The sequence below is a fragment of the Rattus rattus genome, chromosome 8, assembly GCF_011064425.1.
Source record: "Rattus rattus isolate New Zealand chromosome 8, Rrattus_CSIRO_v1, whole genome shotgun sequence".
In the NCBI taxonomy this organism is placed as follows: domain Eukaryota; kingdom Metazoa; phylum Chordata; class Mammalia; order Rodentia; family Muridae; genus Rattus; species Rattus rattus.
Window position 1 is genome coordinate 72,327,413 of NC_046161.1, and position 7,304 is coordinate 72,334,716.

Consider the following 7,304-nt stretch of genomic DNA (forward strand, 5'->3'; position numbering starts at 1 on the left):
ATCATTACTTGCAAATGTTCACTGCAATGAGTCTTGGTCTGTTTCCAGGCCCCTGACTTCTGGTACACTATCAATACTGGATTTTCACCGGACTCCTCTCAGATATCCCGCCGTTGCCCTGCGTCATGGAGATCCTGCAGCTGTGGGTGTTCGAGCACACCAACAGTTCACAAACAGGGCAGATGCTGGAGCGTACCACCTCATAGCCTGGGTGATAGCTGAGCTAGCCAGCTGGCCACACCACCAGGGTGAGCTCTCCAGCACTACCCACCAGCTCGACCAACGCTACAGCCAGTGAGGGGGCAGGGCCGGCTCACCAGAGCCTCCACCCCCAGGGCCAGCTCTACTTTGCTGACCAGGCAAGGCGTGGGCTGCTCTGTACAACTCTTGGATATCAGCACTGTCCCAGGCAGCAGCCCAGACCAGGGATGCCAGCATGGATCTCGGTGGTAATATGGGCCATGGACCTCGACGCAGATCCCTGTTGCTGGATGGCCACAGACCCAGAAAAGGCCCTCAGCAGCAGCGTGGGACTTCACCAAGACCTCAGGTGGCACCACAGGCTACTCACATCAGACTGTTCCTCAACACCCTTGAGTGTCTAGTTCTGCCTCTCTTCTTAGTGCTCAAACCACTCTGCTTCTCTTTCTCTCCCATCTCGCCACACCATGCTTGCACATTATAGTGGCTCACACATGGGCAGGCTTTCGGGCATCTTCAAATGTTTGTCTAACCCAAAGATTCCTAAGGAAATAAATCTCTGGGCAAAGTTAAACACAGCACACTAAGACTAGAATTCAATCTAGAGTTGTCCAATCTCACGGCTGAATTGCCACCACAGCCAACTAGAGAGATGAGCAGATAGGTCAATGACAAACAGAGCAGGACGGGTCAGTCAGCTGTGCGTCTCCATTCTGCAGGTCCTGCTCTTCTTCCTGGGCAGCTCTGGGAGTCATAGTGACTCACACAGTGGTCAGTTTCCTCAAAGGCATAGGCCCACTGGCAGTTGCGTTGGTTATCATCTATTGATGGATGGACAGTGTAGTTCATCATTCCCCAAGGAGCGAGAACAGCTGCCTCCATGTTTCCAGTGCTGCCAGCACATGTTTCCTCTCTTCATAGCACAGAAACCTCTTGGCTCTTCCTCCATTTCTCCACCTCCTATTTGCTCAATTCCTTCTGTCCCATCTACTTAATCCCTCCCTACTGTGCCCGGCACAATTTCATGTCTGACTCTAATAATCAAAAAGATCGACTGTGATAAGCTTCTGAGTGGGAAAGCATAGGTTAGTGCACTAGTACAGAACAAGCAGGTCTCTGTTAGGTTCAATAGGGAAGAGAGTCTGGAAGCCTTAAAGGAAGTGACATCTTCAGTAAGTGTAGAAAATTGACTAGATCTCGATTAGAGACTTTGCTGTGGATTAATAAACAAATTAACAAACAAATAAATGAGAGAGAGAGAGAGAGAGAGAGAGAGAGAGAGAGAGAGAGAGAGAGAGGGAGAGTGAGACAGCTCAACAGTAGGTAACACCTTGCTGCCCGTGCCTGAGTTCCATTCCAAGAACCCTCATAAAAAGCCAGATGCAGCTGTGTGGTGGTGGCTCATGCCTTAAATGCCAGCGCTCAGAAAACAAAGGCAAATGGATCTCAGTGAGTTCTAGGCCAGCCTGGTCTATAGAGTGAGTTTCAGAATGTCCAAGGCTATACACAAAGAAACCCTATCTGGAAAACAAACAACCAAGCCAAATGCAACAAATAACCCACTGACTTCTCCTTTCCTGCGTGGGACGAAACCACTGAGGTCCTTGTGTTCTTTCCAATGTGTGGTTGAATTTAGGTTTTAGTATTTTGTGGAGAGTTTTGTACCTACGTTCATCAGAGACACTGTATAGGTCTCACTTTCATTGTGTCCTGTCTGGTCTTTGTGTTAAGTGATGCTGATCCTACAGGGTGGATTTGCTTGGGCTACTTCTCTATACATTATAGCTAAGAGGAGTTCATGTTAGTTCTTTAAAAGTCTGCTAACATTCCCATGGAGAACTATCATGACTGATTTTTAATTCTTTGGAGATTATTATAGTTGTTGCTGTTGTTGTTATGATCATCATCATCCTCGGGAATCCCTGCTCTCCTGTGCACCATAGGAGAGCTCAGATTACAGATCATGCCTCTATTTTCATGAGTAAAGGGGCATTGACAGCATCATGTGTGGTAATATTAGTTATTGTGGGTACAAGTGGGCGGGGAGAGTGGAAGAAGGAAAAACCACAGTAAGTCTAGTAATTAGTAGCATGATGGTGGGGAGAACGTAGGGGAAGGAACATTAATAGGAGTTGGGACTACAGAGGGAAAAAAGAGGGGGTGATCGAGCTGAGGCTAAAGGTATACTTAAGGGAGGGAGGTAAGGAGGAAGGAAGGGAGAGGGGGGTGTGATATCAGGTGACACAGAATAGCTCATCTCCTCTCAGAAGCTGAAGCACTGGGATCCTACAAAACAAGTAAAGAACAGAAAGAGAGAATAAAAGAGAAAGTAAAACTTTAAAAACGTTTAAAAACATGAGGGTGGGGCGCAATATAGAACCTAGGTGGACTGCTAAATGAAGTTCGGTACTAAATATAGAAGAAGAGAAAACAGGGTGGGGATCTAGAACATGAAACCTGTCTAGCCTGGCTGTAGGCTGTCCTTCACTTTTTTTATCAAACGTTACAGCTCAGAAAGAGAGAGAGAGAGAGAGAGAGAGAGAGAGAGAGAGAGAGAGAGAGAGAGAGAGAGAGAGAGAGAGAGAGACTGAGGAATCTGTAAGAGGACTTGCCTTCCCATCCCTCGAGCCTGGATTTGGTCCAAGCCAGTCATCAAGGAAGTCAAACTGTATGAGAGACATAGAAATTGGCATGGGGACTGGGATAGAAATGGCAGCTCGCTAGCCTTTCCTAGCAACAAGCCTCAGTCTATGCAGAGGTCATGCATGTATGGAGTCATGGCAGCATGAGTGAGACACTATGACCTCCTACAAAGTGGCTTCACTGGAGCACTAGGGAAATGAGTGGAGTTTCATGACACTTACTGTACTCTCGTATGCAAGAAAGAAACAAAACAAAACAAAACTGTAGGAACAAGGACCACGAAGCCTCCATTCCAAGCTTTAATCTGTGGAGGTGGAGTGTAGTGCATTTACTTGATTAGTGATTGATGTGGGAGGGCCCAGTCCTTGTGGGAGGTGCCCTGCACAGGCAGTTTCTGGGTCCCATAAGAAAGCAGGTTGAACAAGGAGTAGCAAGCCAGTAAGCAGCACCCCTCCACGGCCTCTGCATCAGCTCCTGCCTCCAGGTTCCTGCCCTGACTTCCCTCAGCAATGGAGTGTGACCTGAGAGTTGGAAGGCAAAATAAACCTTTTCTTCCCCAAGAAGCTTTTGGTCATGGCTTTTTATCAGAGCAATGGAAATCCTAACTAAGATTTGATGCTGATGAAATTTCTTCAGGACCGTTTCATCTGACAAACAGACATACACCTGGCCAACACACACACACACACACACACACACACACACACACACCACACACACACACACACACACACACACACACACACCACACACACACACACACACACACACACCACACACACACACACACACACACCACACACACACACACCACACACACACAACACACACACACACACACATACACACACACACCACACCCACACACCAAACACCCCACACACACACACACACACACACACACACCACACCCACACACACACAACACACACAAACACACACACACAACAAACACACACCACCACACACAACCCACACCACACACACACACACACACCCCCACACACAACACACAACACACACCACACACCACACACCCCCCCACACACCACACACACACACACACACACCACACAACCACACACCACACACACACACACACCACACACACACACACACCACACACACACACACACACACACCACACACACACACACACACACACACACACACCACACACACACACACACACACACACACACACACACACACACACACCACACACACACCACACACACACCACACACCACACACACACACACACACACCACACACCACACACACACACACACACACACACACACACACACACACACACACACACACACGGACAGAGGCCAACACCACACAAATATTAAAAACCTGGGACACCAGTGACACCTAGTGGCCAAACCACACAACACTGGAATCAGAGTTTTAAAGGCATTTGCCAGGTGTACTTGCCTTTAATTCCAGCAGAAGTAGGTGGATCTCTGTGAGTTCCAGGTCAGCCAGGACTACATGGTGAGACCCTCTCTCAAGAAACAAACATAACTAAAACTGTATGATATCTTTCAACAAACCCTCTTCCCCACTCCCAAGGTTCGGGAACCTTTGTGGAAGGGAGAGCAAAAAGAATGTCTGACTTGCCTGCCTGACTTTCCCACAACCATAGATCCGGAGTTGTAAGTTGAAATAAACCCCTCCTTCAACCTTAGGTTGGTTTCTGTCAGGATATCTCCTTTTAAGAGAAACAACTTTGTTTTTAGATTTATTTGATTTGGTCTTATGTAGATGAGTATTTTCATGTATGCATGTGCGTGTGCCATGTTCACGCCTGGTGCCACTGACGTCAGGTCCCTGGAGCTGGAGTTACAAATGGTTTTGAGTCACCTGAGACAGGTACAGGAAACTGAACTCAGGTCCATGTGTTCCTAACTGTTGATCCTCTCTCCAACTTCATCTTTTAAAAATCAATTTTCTCAGAAACTACTGACAAATGGATACAGAAATGTGGTGCATACTATGGACTACTACCAAGCTGTAAGGAAACATGAAATCTGCAGGTAAGTGGATTAACTAGAAAAGATCGTATTGACTGAGGAACCCAGACCCAGAATGACAAATCTTCAGAAGTGAATGCATATCCTGGGGTAAATTCAGAAACAAGAGAGTAGAAAAGGACCACTGCAGGGTGGAGGGGGTGGGGAAATAACAGGTACAAGCGATTTTGTCGGGGAAATGGGAAAAATGGTGGACATCTAGTTAGGGGTAGGAAGATCACCATCTCCCTACAGGCGATAAATACAGGAAGGAGGTAAAAAAACAAACTGCCTGGGAAAGTCATAAGGAATCATACTATTATCTACCCAAACTATCTGTAATCTACAAGAGTCGCTGTAAATATATATTTAAAGTTTAAATTAAAACTTTCCACCTGGGCTGACGGCACTCCCTCCCTGAGCCAAAGACCACCGAGTGAAAACTCCAACACCAGACAGGAGGAGCCCTCTTTTGAGCTGGTCAGGGTTGTCCAAAAGACCCCCAAAACGTTAGACTATTGCTATTGCACTCGGTGGCTCCCAAGAGGTGAAAGGCCCCTCTTTCTGGCTGAAGACACCGTGCACTTCAGACACAAGGCCAAAGGCCCCTGAGCTGAAACTGACATAAAAGTCTCCTTCCCAGGAACTAATCTCACGGTGCCCCAAGGCAGCATGCAGGCTCCAGAGGAGAGGCAACCAAGTCTGACCCAGCTATGATGCTCATGAAGCACAGCGGTGGCCTACGTGGCGAGACAACCCTAAGGGAGCACAGTGGCATAAATGTTTTGTCGGTAATCGACAGCTCTCTGATTGGACTTGAGATGCACTCCACAAGAGGGAAACCTAGTCACCTGGGCAATGCTAGTGAGGTCATAGCTCTTGAAGATCTACACACAGCCACCATTGAACAAGCCTAATTCCCAACCACACTCTAAATTTTTGTCTTATACCCACAGATAGGTGTAGCTCTCACCCCTCATCGAGGAAACTTTTTGTCAACAAGACCATTACAGAAAACCAAAACCAATCAAGATGCCAAATTGTGGAGGCCAGTCCCAATAGCTGTAGCTACAGAACGACTTCCACACCGGAGGCTTAGAACACCATGGAAGAAGGGCAGAGGGCTGTAAGGGTCAGATCAATAGCTTGCTATGACAATGTCCCAGTAGTGTCAGAAGTTACACTCATGTCTCACCAGCACAGCTGTCTCAGCATTAGCTGAACAAGGACAGCAACAGGCGAGCTAACATGGAGAGAGCAAAGCCTAGATCCCAAACCCACACACAGAACTAAGAAATGTCAGCCCTGAATACAGACATGAGTGGCATTTTACAGACTGAGCAGTTGTGCTTACCGATGAGGGGAGGAGAGGTATGTAACAAATAATTAATAAAACAACTGGGTTATAGATTTGGAAGAGAGCAAGGATGGGCATATGAGAGGCTCTGAAGGGGGGAAGGAAAATGGCATAATTATAATAAAAATAATATATCAAATTATATTGATCAAATTGTAACAAAAATATATAGCTCAAAAAATAAAATAGGGTCAGCCATGGTGGGACATGTGTTTTTTTTTGTTTTTTGTTTTTTTTCTTTTTTTCGGAGCTGGGGACCGAACCCAGGGCCTTGCGCTTGCTAGGCAAGCTAGGCAAGTGCTCTACCACTGAGCTAAATCCCCAACCCCGGGACATGTGTTTAATCTCAGCACTCGGGAGGCAGAGGCAAGAGGATTTCTGTGAGTTCAAGGACAGACTAGTCTTGAGTTCCAAGACCTTGAGTGAGTTCTAAGAAGGCCAGAGCTACATGGTGAGACCCTGTCTCAATAACAATAACTATATATATATATTAAAAAAACACATTTCCTCGATCATGAGGAGAGTTAACCAATTAAAAAATGTCTAAGGCAGTGTTCTCAATCTGTGGGTTGCAACCCTTTTGGGAGTTGCATATCAGATATTTACATTGTGACTAATATAGTAGCAAAATTACAGTTATGAGGTAGCAATGAAATGCTTTTATGGTTGGGGTCACCACCACACGCAGAGCTGTACTGAAGGGTCCCAGCACTGGTCGCAGCACTGGGAAGGCTGAGGACCACTGGAGGTGACGTTTCCTTCCATACTTCATGTTTTAGTCTGCTGTTACTGCTTCATTCATGCGTCTCACTCCCCCTCTGACCATATCTGCCCCTTTGTCTGCACAGAACGTGATTTATGTGATGCTCAAATGTTCATTTGTGAAGAAAGACCCCAGAGTCAGCTGCTGGAGCCTGACTTCACTGTTTCCCACTTCCATATCTGTAAGTTCCCTAGGTGAGATCAGGGTTCCCAAGGTCTGGGGCCAAAGGGAAAGACCACTGATGACTGAGGCAGTGTTCCCTAAGCTCTGCTCGCTCTGCCAGGGTCATTCATTCAAAACTCTCGCACTGTTAAAGGCC